Here is a 25887-nt window from a genome sequence, read left to right on the forward strand (position 1 = left end):
TACAATTAAAAGTCAAAAATAGAGTAGCTATGATTCAGACATCCTGGGAAATAACTAGGTGATGCTATGGGTATACTTTCAGATTAGAGCTTGTATTGCTAAACTTGAGTTTTCTGAGTCATGTCAGGCTTGGATGCCACCATTCTCAAAACAATGTCTGCTGGAAGCTAATAACTGCAACCTTACTTTTTATAAAACTAGGCAACTGGCTACCTGGCTACAAGTCTCCCTGAAGTGCCAGGTCCAGAAAAGGTTTCAGGCCTACTCTTCTAAAAAGAAATGAGATTTATTTTGTCTATTAAAATTCCAGTTATCACTCCTCCAACTACTTCTAACTGGGCCTGTTCCACCAAAATGGCAGACCAAGGGATTGAGATTTTAATCATACAAGACTCAGATCTAGAACTTGGAGCTCAGGAATACTTCCAATTCAGTGTCTATTCTCCAAGCTGAGGCAGTCCTATGCCCCATTTTGACAGAAAGTTATCGCAATCATAGTTGCCTAGTTCACTAAATTAAAACTGAGCAGGACTCTGTGGGGCTCTGAAGTAGAGATCTGTTCTGTGTTCTCCATTTCTTGTCTGTAGGATATAGGCTTCATTCAGCCTTCTTGACCTTCCCTGAGTTCCAAAGGGTGGATTCAAATAACTGCTAATCAGGGAAGGGAGGGGATACAGAAACAGAGGAGAAACAATCAAAGGTTGGTACAGCCTCCAGACAGGGTCCTGGTTCCTACTCAAAGAAATATGCATAATAATGTCTTTGAGCTCTTCTATAGAACTGGGCTCCCACCCAGGTGGAGGATGGTAACCTCAGACTGAACACAAGATTCCTGGAGCACAGCTCTGTTGCCTCACCACCAACCATTCAAAAAAAAAAAAAAGTCACAGACCCTGCAACCCTCACCCCAAATATTGCCTCCTGTTTCTGGGGACCAGTGATGACCATCCTGTCAGGTCTCCTGTTTGGGCCCTGTCTATTTCATCTCTGGGAGGAGCCAACAGTTGCAAACTAAATTGCTGTTATTACAAGGGTGATTGCTGGTTTCAGGCAAAAAAAATACTTTGACTTAGATCAGGTAGAGAGAGACTTCTCTGCTAGGCAGGCCTACACTCATGCACAGCAGGAAGAAGTTACAGAAGAAAGAGACCTCCGCCCCAATTCCCAAGAAGTATCTTGAGTATGAAGTCTCTCAGGGGGAGTTGTTAGGGGAAGCACACTGACTGAAACCGTCCACCCTGGCCAGGCACTATAGTAACCATTTTCGTAAGTTGACAGGAGGTCCCAGCAAGGAACGTGGAACTAATAAGCCTCCACCAACCGGAAGAGTTCGGGAAAAGTCAAAAGGAGACACCACATATCTGACCACCTCCCAGAATCCTTCTCTCTGGCATCCATCTTGGCCAAACAAGGTGTGCACCACCAGGAAGGACTCTGAGTAAGAATGACTGGCTAAGGAAAACCCAGAAACTAATCCCATCACCATAAAACTTGAGACTGCAAGCCATGTGGCAGAGCTGTTCTCCGGGGTTCCCTTACCCTACTGCTCTCCACCCGGGCACCCTTTCCCAATAAAATCTTTTGCTTTGTCAGCACATGTGTCTCCTCCGACAATTCATTTCCGAGTGTTAGACAAGAGCCCAGTTGCAGGCCCTGGAAGGGGTCCTCCTTCCTGCAACAGTTTCTCTGGTTGGACATCTTTATTAATTGAGGTGACAGCTCTGTAAGAGGGAGTTTGTAGTGCTGGGGATCTGACACTTTCATTCTTTTTGGATGGCCTTATTGAAACCAACATAAGGAAAATACTTAGCATATACAAATACAAAGCAAAATACTTTCTTTTTAAGCTTAAAAATTCAATATCAGTCATTGCAGTCATCTGAAAACAAGTAATCTCTTATAGTTAAGATCATTGCCTCTTAATATTCAGTTTCCATCCATACAGAATTGGAAACTTCACCTCCAATAATAAATATCAGGACATGTTAATGATCTTCTGTAACCTGCCACCTGGGGAAGTAGCAACGAAGGGCAGACAGTCCCTTCTTGTAGATCTTTCCAGTAAAGAACCATAAGATCTTTCCAGTAATTACCAGTTACTAGACTGATGAAGTTTATATTAAGAATTTTGAAAACTTAAACATCTACACAAATGAAGATTTAAATAATTAAAATAATAGAATTGTATCAACAATATAGGCTTATCAGCAACATTTGTAGACTTTAACCCTTTTCTCATGTTGACTTAAAAAAATGTACAACATGAGAGTTGTGAGTCAAGCTTTATCTGCAGCAAAATGAGGACTTAATAGCCTGAAAGACAGCACCTCAAATATCTCTGAGAACTGCTGCAAAGAGGTGGGGGCCAGGCCAGTATATATATATATATGATTTGGTGAAGGGAGAGTTCATGCAATCAAGTACGTATTTTTTGGAAGAAGGTTTCTGCTAGTCACGAGGAGCTGTTGTCACCATGAAAGATTTTAGGGCATTTCTAGATTCAAGGTGGAGAAGGCAATGGCACCCCACTCCAGTATTCTTGCCTGGAAAATCCCATGGATGGAGGAGCCTGGTAGGCTGCAGTCCATGGGGTCGCTAAGAGTCGGACATGACTGAGCGACTTCTCTTTCACTTTTCACTTTCATGCATTGGAGAAGGAAATGGCAACCCACTCCAGTGTTCTTGCCTGGAGAATCCCAGGGACGGGGGAGCCTGGTGGGCTGCCATCTGTGGGGTCGCACAGAGTCAGACATGACTGAAGTGACTTAAAAAAATAAAAAGATTCAAGGAGGTACAAGTATTGGGCTCATAAAATCCGCTCCTGAAAATATCTATCTGAAGTCCTGCCAGTTTTTCCCAGAGCACAGAATGCCTCATTTCTACTTTCCAATGAGCTCCTTTCAAGGGGTGCTGAAAATCAGCCACTGCAGCAGTACATGACTTAATCCTTATAGAGGTAGATGGCAAGGGCCAATGACAAGTGGCAATCTATGTAATAGTTGACAGTTGAGATTAATTAAAAATTTATCTAAAAGTCAGATCTAACTTCCTCTGGACCATCAATTAAGCACGTCTTCCTGTGTTCTCTCTCTTGGAACTAGGCATCAGCAGTCTCCCTGTTGTCCAAGTCAGGGCACAAGAGCAGCCATGTGGTTCCCTTGCCTTCACTCCCACCTGCATCCAGTTAGTCACCTTTTCCCAAGGATTCTGCCTGCCTCACATTGATCAAATCTGCTCTAACCTTTCCTTTTCCAGGCTACAGGTCTAGGTAGAAGCTTATCTTTTATCTTGACTATTTTCCAGCGAGAGTCTCTGCAGTGGTTTCCCTGCCAGCAATTTCCACCTATTCACTTCATTCAAATCGCCTAGCATTCCAGAGATATTTCCAAGTTACAAATTTGAAAGACTCTGTAAGGCCCTACAGAGCTTCTAGGATAAAGGTTAAATTCTTTGGTTTAGCGCTGGAAGCCTTTTGATGCTTTGCCCTTATCTGTCTCTCTATTATTCTTGTAACACCTTATATACACTCTCACTTCAACCTGACTGAAAAACTGAAAAACTGACTCCTTCCTACATATCATACAGTTTACTGCCTCCATAACATTTCAGTGTGTTTGCTCTGGGACGCCATTTCATTCTCTTTCACAACCTCTCGTACATCATCATCATCGTCTTGTCCCTCCAAACTGGTCAGGTGTCCGCCCTCAGGGAAACCCTCCTTTGCGGTAAGTCAGCTCTAGATGCCTAAACCACCTACACGACAAGAAACAGGTCATTTTACTCAAACTCTTTGATCTATTTGGATTTCACCATGATTAAACTGATGAAACCTTAAGGATAGGAGCTATTTCTTTTTCTGGCTGAATAAAAGCTTAGAAGCAACAGAAAGAAGAATGAATGAATGTGGGATCTTGTGCAACTTACCTTTTTGGCATCAGTCTTTGCAGGTACCCACAATAGCATACTCACATACCCTACATCATGCCACCCTCTTCTCATTTCTTACTGTTTGCAGACTTAGACTGACAAAGTGAGAGACAGAAAGGAAACACATTATAGCTAGAACACCTTCTCATGGTTAGCAACCTACTGGGGAAAAATGAAGTACTTCTTTTTTAAGTTGTATATTTGACATAGAAAAATAAAAGGGTTGAGAATAGGAAGATTCGTATATGAGTCCATCTGAGCGGGATAGTGGTAGGTATGCCCCTTACTTATGTTAACAGAATCCCCCCCTTTGCTTCTTCTGGGAAACAGGCTTCCCCGCACCCAGCACACAACTTAAATGGGTGCTGCTGTGTCCTCATAGTCGAGGGGCAGACACCAGATGGAAGCTAACTCAAATATAATCCTTCTCTGCCGTTTAAAAACTCAAGACTAAAAACAAACAAACATAATCTCTGAAGCCTAGAGAAGTTATGTGTAAGCCCCTCCATAGTAAGCAGAAATCAAGAAGTGTGAGGTTCAGGAATTATTGGTCCTCATTTGAACTTCAAAGTTGAAGGACTGATCTACATAGATCAGAAAAGAATCCCAGTGGGAGATGAGGGGCTGTTAGTGAACAAAGTCCTAAGCCCCAGTCCCAGGCCAACCCCCTTTCTCAGATAGTGACACGCCTTCGGATCTCTCCAATAATGCTTCTGTTTACCTTAAACTTATTTAGGTTAGTTCTCTGTCAGTTGTAACCCAAAGGATTCTGACTATTCAAAACTGCAATATCTAAGACCTTGGGATTCAGAGGACTTAGCAATACCTAGCCAAGGATTTGTGGCTTCTAAGTGCTTCATGAGAAACAACCTAAAATATTGGTAAATAACACAATCCATTCTTTGTCTCCCGAAGTCAGTAATATGACTGACATATTAATATTTTTATGTCTGATTTTTATGCACTGGGGGGTGAAGTCTGGAAGACCCTGTGCTGCGAGTCATGTCCTTTAGATTCAATTGCGGTCCAGCCATTAATTTGTGGTGCAGTCTCTTAGTCCTGCCAGCATTTGGCCATGCATGTTTTTAAAGTGAGCTCTAACACATTTTCTTTGGGCAAAATTTTGAAAATATTTGGCATCATGCTAATAACTTTAGAATACTTTAATAAGAAAAAGATGAATGTTCTGATAGAAAACAAGCAATTCCAAAATTATGTAGTTAATAAATCTTTAGATAGTCTCAACCGTATTTATCACTAAGAATATGCAAATTAAGACAACTGAGGTATGATTTTCTACCTACCCTGCTGCCAAAAGCTTAGAAGATACATAATATTTCATATTACCAAGGACATATGGGATTAAGAAATCTCATAGCTTGGACACACAAGCATTTTGGAGGCAATCTGAAAATATGTAGCAACATTTTATTGTGCATTCCCCTCAATCCAGCAATCCCACCATGAGCTATTTATTCTAGGAAAATAAATAAATGTGCAAAGATGTTTGTCCAAGTTATAGGTAAAGAGCAAGAAGTGACCATTGGGTTTAGACACAAAGAGGTCATTGGCTAACTTGATTTGAGTTGCTCAGTGAAATGGTAGGACCACAGTACTAATTGAAGCATGGATTCAGTGGCAAAGAACCTGCCTGCAAATTTACGAGACATAAGAGACATAGGTTCAATCCCTGGGTCAGGAAGATCCCCTGGAGGAAGGCATGGCAACCCACTCCAGGATTCTTGCCTGGAAAATCCCATGAACAAAGGAGCCTGGCAGGCTACAGTCCATGGGGTCACAGAGAGCAGACATGACTGAAGTGACTGAACACACACAGTAGGGCATGGATGGTGAGGAACTGGAGAGATAAAGGAATGACAACATGTTTGAGAAGCTTTGCTGTTAAAGGAAAAGGAATCAAATCTGGAGGGGAATTTAGAGTCAAGAAAGGGTTTTTTTTTCTTTATAGATGGTGGAAGATAACAACGAAAGTAGGCTAATAAAAATTATCTAAGTGAGAGGGAAAATGATAATACAAGAGAAAAGAGGAGCAGTTACTGGAGAGATGAGATGAGAACTGAACTTGGAGATGCACAGCTTCTACAACAGCCCAGGAAGTTCATTCAAGGTGAGAGGAGGCAAAGCCATGGGCGGAGAATAGGGAGGTTGGTATATGTTGGAATGGGAACATGTTCTGATTGTCTGGTTATTCTGAGTGAAATCAGAAGCATGTTAGCAGCTGAAATTGAGAATGGGGAGCAAGTATTGGAAGAATGAAGAATACAAAGAGGAGACAGAATTGTCTAGGAGAGTGGAAGAGTGAATATATAAGCAAATGAGATCAGATCATTCAGAAGTTTCCTTCTTGTTTTGCAATAAGTGAATTTATTTTTATAAGCTTATCTCTGAAAACTATTTTAGCTGAACTCTATGGATACATAATGCCCCATTATTAACTTCTAAACATTTTGTGAATTTCTCTAATTCATGTTTATTTAAGTGTATTTTCAAATTTTTCAAACACTGTTTTGTTAGATTGTTTTTGGTTTTAGATATCTTTCTGTTATTAATTTTAACATTATTTCATCATGCCAGTGAAAATTACTCATGTAATTTCTGCTTTTGGAATTTTGTTGACATTTCCTTTGCAGCCCAATACAGTGTCAAGGTTTAAAATGTTCTATGTATAGTTGAAAAACTGTGCATTAGCCTGCTAAGTCAAGATGGTTAAGCCTAGCATTCAAAATTTTAACCATTTCTAATTTTTTTTAGTCTACTAAATCTATCATTTCTGAGAGAAGTGTGTGTGTATGATTGTGATTTGTTCAGTTATCCTTGTATGTCCATCAATGTTTGCTTTATTTCAATACTTTGCATTTAGAGGCATAAAATCTCATAACTATTATTATATTTTGGGAATGATTCATTATTATGAAATATTTTTTAATTTTAATGCTTTTAACTTTGATTCTCATTGGTGTGATATGAATGTTTCTATACTTATTTTTACTATTACATTCACCTGACATACCTTTTTGCCAGTCCTTTATTTTCTACTTTTCAAAGTTTTTCATTGTGAACTCTTTAATGTGGGAGTGTATTTTAATATTACTGATTATTGATAGTTTTTGGACTTTTATAACCACTATATATTTTTCCCTGCCATTCTTTATTTTTTCTCTTTATGTACTTTTGTTGGATAGATTAGGCTGTCTTTTATTTTTATTTTTTAAATATATATATTTAAAATACAGACACATGGTATCTATTCTTCTAGTGGTTAGCCTCACTTATAAAAGATTTTAATTTGATTTTTGTCAAAATAATACTTTCATATAGATTTAAAAAGTAGATGGTGCTAGAAATTTCATGAAGAAAGTCAGAAGTTCTCTGTAATTTTTCTTCACCAGTTTTGCCACATGTTCTCATGTAGCAGAGGGGCAGACTGAGCTTCCAGATAGACTGTCTCTGGGGCAGGCCATCAAGGCCCTAGGTTCCTCTTTGTGTGGCTCTGACCACCAATTCATCTGCTCTATTCCTAGGGCAGGCGCCTTTCGTGGTCACTGCTTGGCACAGCACACAGCTGCTCCTCATCTGGTGTTAATCCTTCCCCTGACCATTCCCCCAGAGGTCCCTCCTACTCTTCATATTCTCTTCTTCTAAAGTCACTCCCATCTTTGGCGGCAGTCCTGTGTTGCAAGTCCTCCCCATCGACTTTCCATCTTTTAGGGATTTCTCACTTTCTAGTCCACAGAAAACAGCCAGCATCCTATCTTATTTGCCAGCACTGTTAGAAACATTGTCCATCACTGGGATGAATGGGAGGCAGGAACATGGGCTCAGCCTACCATAATGAGCTAAATTCCAAGTTTTCTTTTGATCACTGGTGAAATTTTTACATGGTCCCATTTAGGGTTGGGGGTTGGGTGTGGAATTCTAACTTACTTAATTAATAGGATCAAATGAGGAGAGGAGACAAAGTGGACCCCAAGGCTCCAAAATCTAGGAAATGTGTGTGAGGATATGGTCAGTTCAGTTTCTGACAGTTCAGTGTCTGCCTTTACAAGTCCCTCCCTCTCAGCTTGCTCATGACCCTCTGTCCCACATCTCCTGTCCTTTCCAGTTGTCCTTCCTGGCATGACTTGAAGTAGGAGACATTTCAGTGACAACTCCCCCAAAGGTGCGAGGTTTGATGAAAAAATCAATAAACAAGTCAATGGATTTGGGAGATATCGCTTAACAAAATCCAAAGGATCATTGTCTTTGATCTGAGGAGAATGTAATTTTGACTTTGAACTGAGGATTGTGCTTGAAAGACTCTTGGTGTAGTAGAAGAAAGAGCATGGTCTCTGGGGAAGGTCAGAATGGGTGTGTGTTCTGGCGCTGGTCTCACAAGCTAGTTTACTTTGGGTCAGTTACCTCACTAAGCTCTTTGACTCTCAATTTCTTAACCTGTAAACCTGGAATGAGAACGTCTTTTCTGAAATAGGTACCACACCTACTCCGTACACTCTAGCCCAAGCCGCCATAATCTCTCACTGGAATAATGGAAAAATTCTGGAATGGTCTCCCTTCAGGAAAGGTCAGCCTTCCTTGCTGCTCCTCATCCAGTCTGTGTCCAGCCCAGCAGGCCCACAGCTCAAGCCATTCTGTGTGACTCTGAGCAATTCCTCCATCACACTAGAAGTAAAAGCCCAAGTCCTTACTGTTAAGCTTCTACCAGATCTGGTCCTTCATGACCTCTCCCACCCCTTGTCCTGTTACTCTCCCCTTAGTCTCTGCACACCAGCCCCACAGCCTTCCTTGCTGTCCCTCGAACATACCAGGCAGCTTCCACCTTCGGGACCTCGGCACTGGCTCCACTCTTGCCTGCAGTGTGCTTCTCCAGACAGCCATGTGGCTTTCTTTACTCAAACATCGCTGTCTTAGTCAGGCTTCTCTTTGACACTGTGTCAAAAATTTTAGTCCTTCCCTAGTACTTCTTCAGGTTTTTTTTTCCCCCCTCTTAACAGTTACCACTAGCTAACATTACATATTTTACTTGTTTGTATTTGCTATTGTCTCTTTCTGCGACTAGAATAGGAGTTCCATATGGATAGGGATTTTTTTTTAATTCTAATTGCTATTATCCTAGTACTTGGAATTGTTTCTAATTCATAGCAGATGCTCAGTACATATTAGCTAGAAGTGTTTGTAAAGCAAAATGGTATAGAGTAGTGGTTAAGAATGAAGCTTCAGAAACTAAACTCCAGAGAGTTTAGTTTTAATATTTAATCTAGTTTTAATATTTACAAGGCATATCACCTTGGGCAAGTTACTTAACCTCCCTGGACCTCAGTTTTACCATCTTTGATGTGGAACACAGGTACTGGTTATGTGCAGAGTTTGGGGGAAGATTAAATAATACACGTATAAGTGTTCAGTACAATGACTGACACATAATAAGCCATCAATAAGAGATAGCTATTGTGAGTGACACATCCAGCGCACTGTAGGTGTTTAGTTTAATGGTAGCTACAATCATCATTAAACTCAATCTGTAAGAGTATGGGGGCCTTGGAGAATGAGCAGATTGAAGAAATGCAGTTATCTGGTTAGAACTGAAAACAGCCAAGCTTATGAGGTAACAGAGGAACTGTAACTAAACTATCTCTAAATTTAACTATACATATGCAGTTTATGCTAAGAATAACTAACTCCAAACAGCTGATTAATCACAATATGATTGAAGGACAAATGGCAACAATAGAACAAAGGGTCCAGGCTGTGGTCACCCGGTTTGTGAATTTAGAAGACTCACTTCGTCTCTTAGGGAGCATGCTGCTGCTGCTGCTGCTAAGTTGCTTCAGTCTTGTCTGATTCTGTGCAACCCCATAGACGGCAGCCCACCAGCCTCCCCCGTCCCTGGGATTCTCCAGGCAAGAGTACTGGAGTGGGGTGCCATTGCCTTCTCCACTTAGGGAGCATAGAGTATAGTTAACCAGAGAGGAGCATAGCAGCCTTTTGTTTGGGATTCCCCTGAACAGTCCTGTCACAGTTGAATGAGGAGGCAGACATGGGATATTATTAACTGTCCCATAAGCAAAGGTCCACAAAAGCAAAGTTGTCCTGTATCAGCAAATTCCACTGCAGACATATCATCCAGCAACTGGAGACTGATTCCTGGAAGCAGAGGATCTACTGAACACAGGATTCCTAAACAGTGAGAGGAAGGCAATGCCTCCCCTTCATACAGCCACTTTCCCTTCTGATGTTGACTTTGTGGATTTTGGAAGGCTAGTGTAGACAATTACTGTTGATAAATTCCATACGCCACTAGATAATCTAAAAGAACTATGAACCTTTTCAGTATTCTCCAATCATGCTTGTGAAATGATTGTAGAATAATGAAAAATTCATTAAATGAGTTTATTTTTCCAATAATCAGCTTTACTGACCTATTCTTGACTGACTGAGTTGGCTATTAATGTGATGTTATGAAGACAGGATCTAAACAACACATGGAGTTATGAAGAAGAAAAGAAAGAGCCATGACCAACATATTACATGAGCCTCTGTGCAAATGTCACTCACACAGTGCTGTGCCTCACTCCTCAGAGCTCCCCTGCCTTGCCCAGAGAGTCTTTGGGATCAGTCTCATCCTGGACTGGAAGTAAACTCCAGTTCAACGCTCAGCATCAGTGGATATTGATCCCTCACATCTGGTAATCTACTCTGTCTTCTTCCCTAGAGGCAGAGCTCCTACTTGGATGAGAACTCTTGCCTGTCCTCTACTGCGATGACAGCTTCACTCTTAGCCCACAAAGGGGACTGTCCACTCTGTCTCCTTCTGGGAATCTCTCAATTCAGAGATTTCTAGGTGCTCTGAGCCTATGTTCTAGCCATCCATGGGACGCTGCATTCCTCTCTACCAAGCTTCGCTGATGCTGACAATTTGCCTCAACATCCACCTCTCTTTCTAGCTGGAGTTCTTTCTACAACCAGCCAGCCTTTCCCTCTAGTTCCACTCCACTGGGTTGGTCTAGGTCTGGGTCTGGCATCTTCCCCTTGGCTTGATCATTCAGCAGAAATTTTCATATGCATTCCTTCATTGTGGATGCACAACTCTGCAATTCAGGTGTCCAAATTCTTATTTTAGAGTTCAGGACATTGAGACTCAGAAAGGTTAAGCGTCTTGCCCATCTGAAGCCAAGAACTAAGTAAAGACCAGATCTTATATCCATGCAACAAAATACTATTCATCCATTAAAAGGCATGAAGTGCTAATACATGCACTTGGATGGATGGATGTGGGTGAACCTGGAAAGCATTATGCTAAGTGAAAAGAGCTAGATGTAAAATGTCCCATTGTGCGATTCCACTCATATGAAATACCAGAATAAGTAAACCCATGGAGACAGAACACAGAATGTTGGCTGCCCGGAAGTTCACTGAAAATGTTTTGGAGCTATATAGAAGTGGTGGTTGTACAACACAGTGAATGCACTAAGTGCCACTGACTTGTTCATTTTAAATGGTTATTTATTTTTATGTTATGTGAATTTCACCTCAATTATTTCTAATGCTGGGTCTTTGAATTTTCAGAGATTGAGCTTCTTTCACTGAATTACTTGTTTGTCAAGTCTAAAAATGGGGGAAAATGATATCCTATGACATTTTTCAAATTAGATATAGAAAAGTAACATTATTTTAATGGGTGAATCACCAAGAAAAATTTTCAATTTAAATATCATGAAGAAGTTCAAACATTATAGGTAGAGGAGTACAGTTAATGATACAGACTTATAACCGCCCAGCCACTGCGTTCACTCCCTGCGGTAAGCATTATTAACAGTTGTCTATATAAACTTCCAGAAGCTTTTTTGAGCATATGCATAACCACACATTCCTGCCTTTTCTCGATTTAAAAAAATTAACAATAGGTCTTAAAGAACTTTTATAAGAGAAAAATCTTTCTGGCTTGGGAATTCTAACAATTGTATAATACTGCATTTTATAGACCTGGCATAAATGTATTTATCTTCCCCCTCATCCTAATGGGAATCCCTGGTGACTCAGTGCTAAAGAATCTGCCTGCAGTGCAGGAGATTACCTGCAGTTCAAGAGACTTGGGTTTGATCTCTGGGTTAGCAAAGTCCCTGGGATAAGGAAATGGCAACTCACTCCAGTATTCTTGCTTGGGAAATCTCATGGACAGAGGAGGCTGGTGGGCTATGGTCCATGGGGTCACAAAGAGTTGGACATGACTTAGTGACTAAACCACCATCTCATCCTAATATTATTAGTACTTTTCTTCTTCAAATAGTCCTCTATTCTCATGTGTCATATTTAAAAGCCATTTGTAGGTCTAAGCAATAAACAGTTTTGCTTTTTTATTGAAAACAATAAAAGTTTTCAAAATTTAGTGTGAATAAGAATCACATAGGAAGTTTAGTAAAAATGAGAATGCCTCATCCCTAAAGACTCAGACTTGGTATGTCTGGAGTGAGTCCAATAACTTCCATTTTTAATAAGCACCCCAGGTTATTCTAATGCAAGTGGTTCTTAATCACACCTTGAGTAATATGGAAACAAAATAAGGATCCCATTTCATTCCCACAAATCACTGCTGAGCTCGTGTATGTTCTAAAATCTATGTGTTTATAGTTGGAGTGCAAACACTAATAAAACGAGACCCTCGTCTCTGTGCCACTGGGTTGCTGGTGCCTTGCTTCTGCTGGTGTCACTGCTATTGCAGTGACTCCAGAGGTGTAAGTAGCAACAATGGAAAAGACAAGTAAACCAGTCAATGCCACAACATGAGGAATACAGAGCAGAGGTAGATACCAGATGCTGGAGCTGAGAAAGGAAACAGATTTACTTTGGGCAGAAATCGGGGAGGCTTCTTGGAGGAGGTGAGCAGATCAGTGGTGAACTAACAAGGGTTTTCCAAAGAGAAGAAGCTTTGAGTAGTGTAAATCAAAGCTGTTAGACAGAAGGAACTTCATTTGAATAGTCATGCAAGTGAGAGAAAACAGAGTGATCTCTGGAAGAGTCTACTGAAGAAAAAAAGAATGAATTGTCACCTCATTGAGTGTACCATGTTAAGTAGCTGATCTTTATCTGTGGGTTATGGAAACTGCGAACTATTTTGAGCAGAAATGTAACTGAGCCCAACTTGCATTTTAAAGGTAATTATGGTTATAGTGTTAAAGATGGACTCAGGGGATCCTAAAGTAAGAGGCAGGGAGATTAACTTAGAGGTTATCACAAAACCATGTGATGATGATAAAAGAGAGGTGTAAAAGTACTAAAATAAAATGTAAAAAGATCTTCTTATGAGTTTCAGTGGGGAAAATGCTTTTTAAGTATGTTATAAAACTCAGAGGTCAGAAGAGAAAAGAATGATAAGCTGGACAACATAAAAATACAGAGTTCTGAACAGTGGCATCAGCATCATGGCAGAATGAAATGTACTCTTTATCCCTCCTAGCCAATCTACAACCAACAAAATGTCAGTTACCCAACAAAGGTGCCTTTACCCAACACCCCAGGATGCTGGAGTATCCTAAACATTTGTGCATCTAAAGATGGGTGGACTGGGACACACAGAGGAGGTGGGTCCAGGAAAGCAGCAGAGGTGGTGCCCAAGATCCTGGCACCCCCAGACCACCCACGCCCCCACCACCACTGTAGCAGCTGAGCTGGCAGCCCAGAGAGACCAGTAGCATTAGGGGAGGCAGTGAACATGCCCCCAGCCTCCCCACTGCAGTGGCATCCATGGCCACAGGGAACTAGGCAACAGCAGCAGAAGGGCCTGTGATCCTGGTTCCTCCAGCCATAGGAGGCTCTGTGACCCTGTCACCCAGAGCAGCAGGGGCACCTGTGAGCCCAACTCCAGTCATAGCAGAGGTGCCTGTGATCCTGGTTTTCACCCTCCCCCCATGGTGGCAGCGCCCAGGATTCAGGCAACCCTGGATATGGTTGAGGCACCTGGCATTCAGGTGCCCTACATGCAGCACACACAGCGTCAGTGACACCAGCAGCAGCAAGGGCCAGCAACCGGAGAGGCATGCGTGGCAACAGTGGGGCAGAGGGTGACATTTCTGGTAGAGACGGCAGAGGGTGCCCAGGGCCTGTTCTCAAATGCAGCCAAAGGCTGCTCAAGGAAGAGGAACCAGAAGTTTGTGCTATAGCTCCACCTGCTGAGAAACAAACAAAAGATCTCTAACTACTAATCTGTTGAACAGAACCAAGTAAAAAAAAGCTGTACCTAAAACTTTACTACTTCAAAGATGCCAACAGAGAAACAACTCAAGTACCATAAAATGGCAGTAACACAGTATCACAGAAAGAAAATAACAATTCTCCGGAAGCCAAACTTAAAGTCACAGCAATAGCAATCTGATAGAGAATTCAAAATGACAACTATTTATGAAGAAACTCAGTGACTCATAAGAGAACTCAGAAAATAGTTCAATGAGCTTAAGAATAAAATTAATGACAGAAGAAATCTCTTTGATATCTTACCAAAAAGATAAAAGCTAAAACAAAGAACTAGATAAATTCTGGAGCTGAAGAACTGAATAATGCATTAGAAAGCACTGGAGATAGAGCAGACCATATAGAAAAGAGCATTAGAGAGCTCAAAGACAGGAAAAAAAAATGACGAAATTCTATGAGGGCTATCCAACTCCTTTAGGAAGGGTAACATTAGGGTAATGTGTATCCCAGAAGGAGAAGAGAAGGAGGAGGGAGCGGAGAATTTATTTAAAGAAATAATAGCTGAGAACTTCTCAAACCTGGGGAGGAAACTGGACGTCCAAGTCCATGAAGCTAGGAGAACACATGATTATTTCAATGCAAAAAGACCTTCTCTGCCGGGGTCCAGCCTCGGTGGATCCAGGGAATTTGAAGCAGTGACGGTGTTGGCGTGAGAAAAACTTGTTTATTAATATAAGATTAGATTAAGAAACAATAGTGTAGTAGGAAAATTAAGTGGAGAAAGAGGGCTGAATAACTTGGATTACGTGGAAGACCAATAAAATTCCAGACAAGGAACTTGCACCATCTACGTTGGGCCACCGGCGCTCGCTTGAATATCTAAGGGTGCCTCGCCTTAGGTTCCCTTTTGCGGGGTCTTAACAACCAGGGCAAGTAAGTAGACTTAGTGAGCCTCTGCGCCTCAGATGGGAATTCAGCCTGAAATTAAAGTAAAGAAACACGGGGGAAACCAGTCCAGCGACTGGCTCTCCTTCTATTGTCCTTCAAGGCCTTTTATACTTTTGATTATACATAGAGATCAATGGGTAATACAAAATTATGTAGCATTAGCAGCCCAGACTCTTTATGTATATCTTTTTGTATACAAAAGGTCTCAGGTGATTAACATTATCTTCTGGCCAAGAGGCTTGTTAACACTTTTTGGCTCTCTTTCTTAATGAATGTTAATTTCATTTCCCCTAAAGTGTTTTTCTTTAATCTGCATCTCCTTAAAGCACTAAAGTTACCTCTCTATAGAACAAAGGTGCAGTGGGTTGTAACAAAGAAGGTGCTTAACTCAAAGATCTAATGTTGCTACTTGTTTTTCTATATACCAACTATATCAACAAGTAAAAGATACGAAAATTTTGCAGCAAGTATTGGCTCAACAAATGAAACTTTTAATCAGTCCTATTCTAATGATTTTGACTCCTCGGAAGCCCCTACATTCCTAGGATGTTTTAAGCTTCCTGTGCCTCCTGCTGTCAGGAGGCCTCAAACAATCACATGCGCAGCTGTATGAGTCCTGCAGGCAGGCTAGAAAGCCATTAGAGGGGTTTTTGGATTGAAACACCCTTTCAAATGCAGAAGACTAAAGCCTTGAGATGACTTTTTCCAGGCAGGCATATTCTTATTTTGGGGGGTACACGCTCAGGAAATACCAGGGGGGAAACCTGAGATCTGACTCGACCTTGCCCATCAGATCTCTGCCGCATGACCTTGTCACAGGTGGGATTCCTCACACTGGCTCCCGGCACTTCTCCAGGAAACATTATAGTAAAAGTGTGAAAAGTTGATGACCAAAAAATTTAAAGGCAGTCAAGGGAAAAAGTTTACAAAAGAGCCCCCTTTAGCCTTTTAGCTCTGATAGTATCAGCATATTTCTCAGCAGCAACTCTACAGACCAGAGGAGAGTGGAACAACACAATCAAAATATTGAAAGATAAAAGCTGTCAGCTAAAAATACTCTGTCCAGCAAAGTTATCCTTCAGATGTGAAGGAGAAATAAAGACTTCCCAAAACAATGGAAACAGTGACAAACTTTATTTTGGGGGGCTTCAAAAATCACTGCAGATGGTGACTGCAGCCATGAAATTAAAAGACACTTGCTCCTTGGAAGAAAAGCTATGACCAATCTAGACAGCATATTAAATAGCAGAGACATTACTTTGCCAACAAAGGTCCATCTAGTCAAAGCTATGGTTTTCCCAGTAGTCATGTATGGATGTCAGAGTTGCACTATAAAGAAAGCTGAGCACTGAAGCGTTGATGCTTTTGAACTGTGGTGTTGGAGAAGACTCTTGAGAGTCCCTTGGACAGCAAAGAGATCCAACCTAAAGTCCATCCTGAAGGAAATCAGTCCTGAATATTCACTGGAAGGACTGATGCTGAAGCTGAAACTCCAAAACCCTGGCCACCTGATGTGAAGAACTGACTCATTGGAAAAGACCCCGATGCTGGGAAAGATTGAAGGTGGGAGGAGAAGGGGAAGACAGAGGATGAGATGGTTGGATGGCATCACTGGCATGAGCTTGAGTGAGCTCCAGGAGTTGGTGATGGACAGGGAGGCCTGGCGTGTTGCAGTCCATGGGGTTGCCGAGTCAGACGTGACTGAGCAACTGAACTGAACCAAAATGAAAACAAATAAAGGCTGAAGGAGTTCGTCACCATCAGACCTGCTTTACAGGAAATGTTGGAAGTTCTCCTATCTGAAACAGAAAGGCAAAACCACACCAAACTGTAAGGTGATAGAATCAAAAAAATGCAAGTCTATATCAAAATAGGTTATTAAACAATTATAATGTAAAGGTTAAAGGGAAAAAAGCAGTAAAAATAGCTATAGCTACTTCAGCTTAGTAACACATTCACAACATGAAATGGGGTAATTTGACACAATAAAAACAAAAGGGGGAAAGAAACAGGACAGAACCGGTACAGGTGAATAGAGATAGGCTATCCTTAGAATATGAGATATTCTATACAAACCACATGGAAACCACAAAATATAAATTTAGAGCAGAGACATGAAACAAAAACAAAGAAAACTATCATAGAAAACTACCAAACTAAAATGGCAGACAGAAACAAATGGAAAGCGAAATTATGGAGCAACCAGAAAACAAAGAATAGAACAATAGCCCTCATGTACCAATAATCAATCTAAATGTAAATGCATTGAATTCACCAATCAAAAGACACAGAGTGCTGGGTAGATTAAAACACAAAAACTATATGCAGCTTTCAGAAGACTCATCTCAGCTCTAAAGACAAACATCAAAATTTGTATGGAACCACAAAAGAGCTTAAATAGCCACAGCAATGCCGGTGGGGGCAGGGGGGGCGGGGGTGGGGTGGGGGGTGGGGGCAGAAGCTGGATATATCACACTCCCTGAATTAAACTTAAACTAAAAAGTGTAAAAGTAATCAAAATAGCATAGTATTGGTAGAAAAACGCTAATTCAAAAAGATATATGCAACCCTATGTTCATTGCAACATTATTTACAACAGCAAATATATATGGAAACAACTGAGTGCCTGTGGACAGCTGAATGGATGAAGATGATGAATCCAAATGCACCAAGAAAAGACTCGGGACTGGCATCTTGATGCATTTGCCCATGGGGAAAAAAACTCTAAGCTCTTAGTTGACAGTAAATGCAAAAGTTTAAAGCTGAAAAACAATATTTTCTGTATGATCCCTTTCACCCCTTAATAATGTTTTCAAGTAACTTCATGAAATCCAAACAGGTTTATAATGTGATATGATTACATGACCAAACACAAGCATCTGTTGGGGATTCAGACTGCCATAAAAGAAATACGTGATCCTGTTTAACAGAAATAAAGATTCCTCATGTAGTAAATATAGGTCAAGCTTTATTCACTGTTCTTATTCAGTCACTCTCTCATGTGTGACTGCTTGCGACCCCATGGACTGCAGCATGCCAGGTTTCCCTGTCCTTTGCCATCTCCTGGAGCTTGCTCAAACTCATGCCCATTGAGTCAGTGATACCATCCGACCATCTCATGTTCTGTTGTCCCTTTCACTTCCTGCTTTCAATCTTTCCCCACATCAGGTCTTTTCCAATGAGCTGACTCTTTGCATCAGGTGGCCAAAGTATTGGAGCTTCAACATCAGTTCTTCCAATGAATAGTCAGGAATGATTTCCTTTAGGATTGACTGAGCTCTTGAACTCTTTGCAGTCCAAGGGACTCTCAAGAGTCTTCTCCAACACCACAGTTCAAAAGCATCGATTCTTCAGCACTCAACCTTCTTTATGTTTCAAAGCTCACACCCATACATGACTACTAGAAAAACCATAGCTCTGACTATAGGGACTTTTGTTGGCAAAGGAATGTCTCTGCTTTCTAATACACTGTCTAGCTTTGATATAGCTTTTCTTCCAAGGAGCAAACATCTTTTAATTTCATGGCTGCAGTCACTATCTGCAGTGATTTTGGAGCCCAAGACAACAGTCTGTCACTGTTTCCATTATTTCCCCATCTATTTGCCATGAAGTGATGGGACAGGATGCCATGATCTTCATTTTTTGAATTCTGAGTTTTAAACCAGCTTTATCACTCTCCTCTTTCACCTTCATCAAAGGCTTGTTAGTTCCTCTTTGCTTTCTGCCATAGGGTGGTATTATCTGCATATCTGAGGCTACTGATGTTTCCCCCGACAATCTTGATTCCAGCTTGTGCTTTATCCAGCCCAGAATTTCACATGATGTACTCTGCATAGAAGTTAAATAAGCAGAGTGACAATATACAGCCTTGACATATTCCTTTCCCAATTTTGAATGAGTCCCTTGTTTCATGTCTGGTTCTAACTGTTGCTTCTTGACCTGCATACAGGTTTCTCAGGAGGCAGGTAAGGTGGTCTGGTATTTCCATCTCTTGAAGAATTTTCCACAGTTTGTTTGGATCCACCCAGTCAAAGGCTTTAGCATAGTCAATGAAGCAGAAGATGTTTTCTTGTAATTCTCTTGCTTTTTATATGATCCAACAGATGTTGGCAATTTATCTCTGGTTCTCTGCCTTTTCTAAAACCAGCTTGAATATCTGGAAGTTCTCAGTTCACATACTGTTGACTAGCTTGGAGAATTTTGAGCATCACTTTTCTAGCATGTGAGAAGAGTGCAGTTGTGTGGTAGTTTGAACATTCTTTGGCATTGCCTTTCTTTGGGATTGGGTGAAAACTGGCCTTTTCCAGTCCTGCGGCCACTGCTGAGTTTCCCAAATTTGCTGGCATATTGAGTGCAGCACTTTTATAGCAGCAACTTTTAGGATTTGAAATAACTCAACTGGAATTTCATCACCTCACTAGCTTTGTTCGTAGTGATGCTTCCTAAAGCCTACTTGCCTTTGCACTCCAGGATGTCTGGCTCTAGATGAGTGATCACACCACTGTGATTATCTGGGTCCTGAAAATCTTTTTCATATAGTTCTGTGTATTATTGCCACCTCTTAATATCTTCTGCTTCTGTTTGATCCATACCATTTCTGTCCTTTATTGTGCCCATCTTTACATGGCATGTTCCCTTGGTATCTCTAATTTGCTTGAAGAGATCTCTAGTCTTTCCCATTCTGTTGTTTTCCTCTATTTCTTGCATTGATCACTTAGGAAGGCTTTCTTTTCTCTCCTTGCTATTCTTTGGAACTCTGCATTCAAATGGATATATCTTTTCTTTTCTCCTTTTCTTTCGCTTCTCTTCTTTTCTCAGCTACTTGTAAGGCCTCCTCAGACAATCATTTTGCCTTTTTGCATTTCTTCTTCTTGGGGATGGTTTTGATCACTGCCTCCTGTACAATGTTATGAACCTCCATCCATAGTTCTTCAGGCACTCTGTCTATCAGATCTAATCCCTTTAATCTATTTGTCACTTCCACTGTACAATCATAAAGGATTTGATTTAGGTCCTACCTTAATGGCCTAGTGGTTTTCCCTACTTTCTTCAACTTAAGTCTGAATCTGGCAATAAGGTGTTCATGATCTGAGCCACCGTCAGCTCCTGGTCTTGTTTTTGCTGACTGTAAAGAGTTCTCCATCTTAAGCTGAAAGAATACTATTAACCTGATTTCAGTATTGACCATCTCATGAAGTCCATGTGTAGAGTCTTCTCATGTGTTGTTGGAAGAGGGTGTTTGGTATGACCAGTGAGTTCTCCTGGAAAAACTGTTAGCCTTTGCCCTGCTTCATTTTGCACTCCAAGGCCAAACTTGCCTGTTACTCCAGGTATCTCTTGACTTCTTATTTTTACATTCTTGTCCCTATAATGAAAAGAATATCTTTTTTTGGTGTTAGTTCTAGAAGGTCATGTAGGTCTTCACAGAACTGTTCAACTTCAGCTTCTTCAGCATTAGTGGTTGGGGCATAGAATTGGGTTACCATGATATTGAACTGTTTGCCTTGGAAATGAATAGAGATCATTCTGTCATTTATAAGATTGTACCAACTACTGCATTTTAGACTCTTTTGTTGAGTATGAGGGCTACTCCATTTCTTCTAAAGAATTCTTACCCACAGTAGTAGATATAATGGTCATCTAAATTAAATTCACCCATTCTGGTCCATTTTAGTTCACTGATCCTAAAATGTCAATGTTGCCATCTCCTGTTTGACCGCTTCCAATTTACCTTGATTCATGGATCTAACATTCCAGGTTCTTATGCAATATTGTTCTTTATGGCATCAGACTTTACTTTCTCCAAAAGACACATCCACAACTGAGTGCTGTTTCCACTTTGGCTCAGCCTCTTCATTCCTTCTAGAGCTATTTCTCCACCCTTCTCCGGTAGCATATTGGGCACCTCCTGACTGGGGAAGTTCAAAAAGTGTCATATCTTTTTGCCTTTTCATATTTAAATTTCAGTCCTTCCTATTGAATATTTTAAGGTCAAATACTCTAACATCTCTGATGTTTCATTTTTCTATCAGTAAAATAAAGCAGCAATAATCCATTCTCACAGTTTTGAAGGATTAAAGAGATAATGTGTAAAGCACTTGAGCATAGGGCCTGGTACAAAATCTGTCCTTAATTAATGTCAGTTATCTTTCCCCTCCTCTTTCCTAGCCCCCTCTTCTTCCTTTCATACTATATTTTTCAAGATTTCTTTTTTAATAGGGACAATTTTTTTAAAGCCCTTTTTGAATCTGTCACAATATTGCTTCTGTTTTATGTTTTGGTTTTTGACCTTGAGGCATGAACCACCTCCTATGAGCTTCTTAGCCACGGAGAGCCAGAAATTGATTTTTAAAATATTTCTTTACAAATGAAATTAAAACTGTTTAGGGACAGGAGGGAAGAAGGTTAGCAATTCCTTGCTTCTAAGAGCAAAGGTCAATCTTACGAAATGACGTCCTTAAACTATGATTCTCCCGAGAAAAAGAACCTACAAGATATGTCGAAACATATAACAGGAGCTTTTTTACAGGAACTGTCTCACTCAATTATGGAGGTAAATCCTGCAATTTGCCATTTGCAAGCTAGAGAACAAGGAAAGCTGAGAGTGTAATTCCATCTGAGTCCAAGGAGAATCAGGAGAACAGATGACACAAGCCCCAGGCTGAGTCCCAATGCCCAAAATGGAATGGGGCAGATGACAGTATAAATCTGAGTGCAAGTCCAAAGATCTAAGAACAAGGAACCTCAGTGTTCAAGGGCAAGAGAAGATGAATTTCCCAGGTCAAGCATAGAGCAAATTTTCTCCTTCCTCCATCTTTTTGTTTTATTCAGGTCCTCCAGCAACCAGTCCTAAAAAGAAAACAAACAATCTAGTTGAAAATGGGTGAAAGACTTTATCAGACACTGCACCAAAGAAAATATACAGATGGCAAATAAACATGTGAAAAGATCTTTCACATCATATGTCATCAGGGAAATGCAAATTAAAGCCACTACTCACCTATAGAATGTCCAAAATCTAGATCACTGACAATGCCAAATGCTGGTGAGCATGTGGACCACAGAAACTCTTAATCATTGCTGGTGGGTGTGTAAAATGGTACATGTATTCCGGGAGATGGTGGTTTCTTACAAAACTAACATACTCTTACCATATGATCTGGCAATCACGATCCTTAGTATTTACTTACTCAAAGGAGTTGAAAATGTATGTCCACACAAAACCTGCACACAGATATTTATAGAAGGTTTATTTGTAATTGCCAAAACTTAGAACCAGCCAAGAAGGCCTTCAGTAGGTGAATAGTAAATAAGCAGTGGTACATTCAGACAATGGACTATTATTCAGCACTAAAAACAAATGAGCTACAAAGCCATGAAAAGACATGGAGGAACTGAAAATGTCTATTACTAAGTGAAAAAAGCCAATCTGAAAAGGCTAATACTATATGATATGATTCCAGCTATGTGGGAGTCTGGAAAAGGCAAAATTATTGCTTAAAAGAAAGAAAAGAGAGGAAGGCCCAGAATGGAGTCACAAATGCTAAGCCCCACATTACCAAATGGAGACTTAACTTACAGTTTCAACTCTCCTAGAAATGGCATCTTAAATCAGTTGCTCAGGAATTGCTGATGGGCCCTAGTTAGGTAATCTGCCTGATAGACCGCTGCCATCCTCTAAGGGACAGTATCCTTGCAATAACCAAGCTGCCTTTTTGCCTAGTATAACTTCCTTTTCCCCACTCTTTTCTGCTGAAAGTCTTTTATTTTGTACAGTTCCTCAGAGCTCCTTTCTCTTTGCTAGATTTAATGCTGCCTGATTCAATTTGATTTTTGCTCAGATAAACACTTACAATTTTTAATATACCTCTATTTATCTTTTAACACTATGAAGACAATAAAAAGATGAGTGATTGGCAAGCGTGGGGTCAGGAAAGAAAGAGATGAATAGGCAGAGAACAGAGGAATTTTAAGGCAGTGAAGATATGTTGTATGATAGTATAATGATGAATGTATGTCACTGTACATTGTCCAAACCCATAGAATGTATACCAGCAGTGAACCCTAAGGTGAACAGTGGGTTTTGGGTGGTTATGGTGCATCACGGAGAAGGCAATGGCACCCCACTCCAGTACTCTCGTCTGGGAAATCCCATGGACGGAGGAGCCTGGTGGGCTGCAGTCCATGGGGTCGCAAAGAGTCAGACAAGACTGAGCAACTTCACTTTCACTTTTCACTTTCATGCTTTGGAGAAGGCAATGGCAACCCACTCCAGTGTTCTTGCCTGGAGAATCCCAGGGACGGGGGAGCCTGGTGGGCTGCCATCTATGGGGTCACACAGAGTCGAACACGACTGAAGTGACTTAGCAGCAGCAGCAGCAGCATGAAGAATCAATGTAGGTTCATCCGTGGTTAAAAAAAAAAAAATGTGAGTTGTGTTAATAATGGGGGAGGATATGCAGGAATAGGGGCAGGAGACAGATGGAAAATCTCCATACCTTCCTCACAATTTTGTTGTAAGCCTAAAACTGCTATAAAAATGTTTAAATCTCTATGAAAAATAAAATAAAAAACCATAGTTAACCTACTAGATTGTTAAAGTTTAACAAGATTTATAATACCTAGCTGGTAAATATACGAGAAGACAGCACTGTCATGCAGTTTTCAAAGAACTATATTATGGAGCAAACTCCCTGGAGAACAACTTTACATCTAAACATTTTTCTGACAATTCTCTGAACAAATGTCAAAAGGGAAATGTATCAAATGAAATTTTAATAACAGTGTCACTTGCAATCACGCACACACACACACAACCAAAACAAGACCAGCCTAAATGTTCATTCATAGAGAAATAGTTAAATAAACCACGGTATACTGAAATAATGTAAAGCCATGAAAAAGAACAAGTTAGATTTTCATGTACTCCTAAGAAAGAGTCTCCAGGAGGCCTTGTTCAGTGAAAAAAAATTTGAATATGCAATGCAGCATGATTTCATTTGATTTAAATGTATGTATGAATATATATGTATGTTTATGCACAGAAATTTTCTGGGAGGATAAGAATATCAGCATTATCATAGTATAATTCTTTTTATAATATACATAGAAAATTTCTGGAAAAAAACTCCTTACAAGCCACATGCCCTTTAACAATCTAACTTTTCAAACTTGAGTTTTCTCATCCCTAAAAGGGACATGAAAATATCTGTCCTGCCTATTTCACAAGGTTGCCAAAGGAATAAATAGACTGAAGATTTCAAAATGCTACATAAAGGGTATTTAGCACCAGTGTGGGAGTCCTCTTGGCACCAATTTCCCCATGTGCAAGAGGGTTGTACTTAATGGAGAAGTGGGAGATGCAGGTCAGGATTCATCTGACCTGCAGGGATGGACTCATCTGCCCAATAGGCTGTTGACTAGGAATTTCAGGAAATGACAAGAGTCATTTGAGGACACATTTGAAAATGTTGAGAACTTTATTTCTGTGCTTTCTTTCCCAATGGGAAGGAATCATTCTGAAGCTGTAGTGGAAAGAAAATGGACTTTGGAGTCATGCCAGGATTCAAATCCTGGCTCCACTCTTTTCTATCTATGTGACCTTAAGCATGTTTACTAATGTCTCTCTAAACATCATTTCAATCCTGTGAAATGGGGGAAAGAACAAAACTTGCTTCATAGAGTTGTAAGGACATAATGCCTAGCACAGCATAGGCACTGGACAATCAAATATGTAATTTTTGCTAATATTTTCCTCTACCTACTCATAAATAACAGGTTTGTAATTTTAATGTCAATACAATTAAATTTGATCAGTATGAACAAGAAGTGTTTCCGTGGTGGATATTAATATATCCCTCTTACTAGAGCAGAGTTTCTCAGCAGTTGTACTGGTGACATTTTAAGGGGGATCATCTTTTGTGGGGACCTGTCCTGTGTACTACAGGATGTTTAACAGTATCCCTAGTCTCTACACAATAGATTCCAGTGGCATAACCCCAGGGGTAACAACCAAAAATGTCCCCAGCTGTTGCCAAACATCACCAGGGGCAGGGAGGGGAACAGTTACCCCCAGTTGAGAACCATTGCTGTAGGAGACTTTTCTGGGAACCAATCAGAAGATAGGAAACAGTTCCATCTAGGACAGGGCAATGGGAAGAAGACATTCAGAGATATAAGGTCAACTACAAGTAAAGGTTTCAATACAATATAGAACTGTTTTACATTTAAGCTGAATATTTACCCAGGAGTAAGCTAATACAGGGATGAATTAGATGGATGTTCATTTCAGCGCAGAGCTTAAAAGGTTAGATAAAATGACTCTTTATACAAAGCTCACTTAAATATTAGCTGTCAGCAAAACTACCTGAAACATTAGAATATAGCTTATGCTCATGACAGGAGACTTAGGTAAATAGTTTGTTCATCTGAATCAAAATGAGAAAATAATTAGATACATATAGGACCTCTAACAGTATGGAGAACATTTTCCAAAAAGAGACTGGAATAGATATGGCCTCTATCCTCGTGTGTCTTAAATAAAGAACTCAGTTCAGTCACTCAGTTGTGTCTGATTCTTTGCGATCCCATTGACTGCAGCATGCCAGGCTTCCCTGTCCATCACCAACTCCTGGAGTTTACTCATACTCATGTCCATCCAGTCGGTGATGCCATCCAACCATCTCATCCTGTGTTGGCCCCTTCTCCTCCTGCCTTCAATCTTTCCCAGCACCAGGGTCTTTTCCAGTGAGTCAGTTCTTCCCATCAGGTGGCCTAAGTAAGGGAGTTTCAGCTTCAGCATCAATCCTT

This window comes from Capra hircus, chromosome 6 (genome assembly GCF_001704415.2).
Source record: "Capra hircus breed San Clemente chromosome 6, ASM170441v1, whole genome shotgun sequence".
NCBI classification, from domain to species: domain Eukaryota; kingdom Metazoa; phylum Chordata; class Mammalia; order Artiodactyla; family Bovidae; genus Capra; species Capra hircus.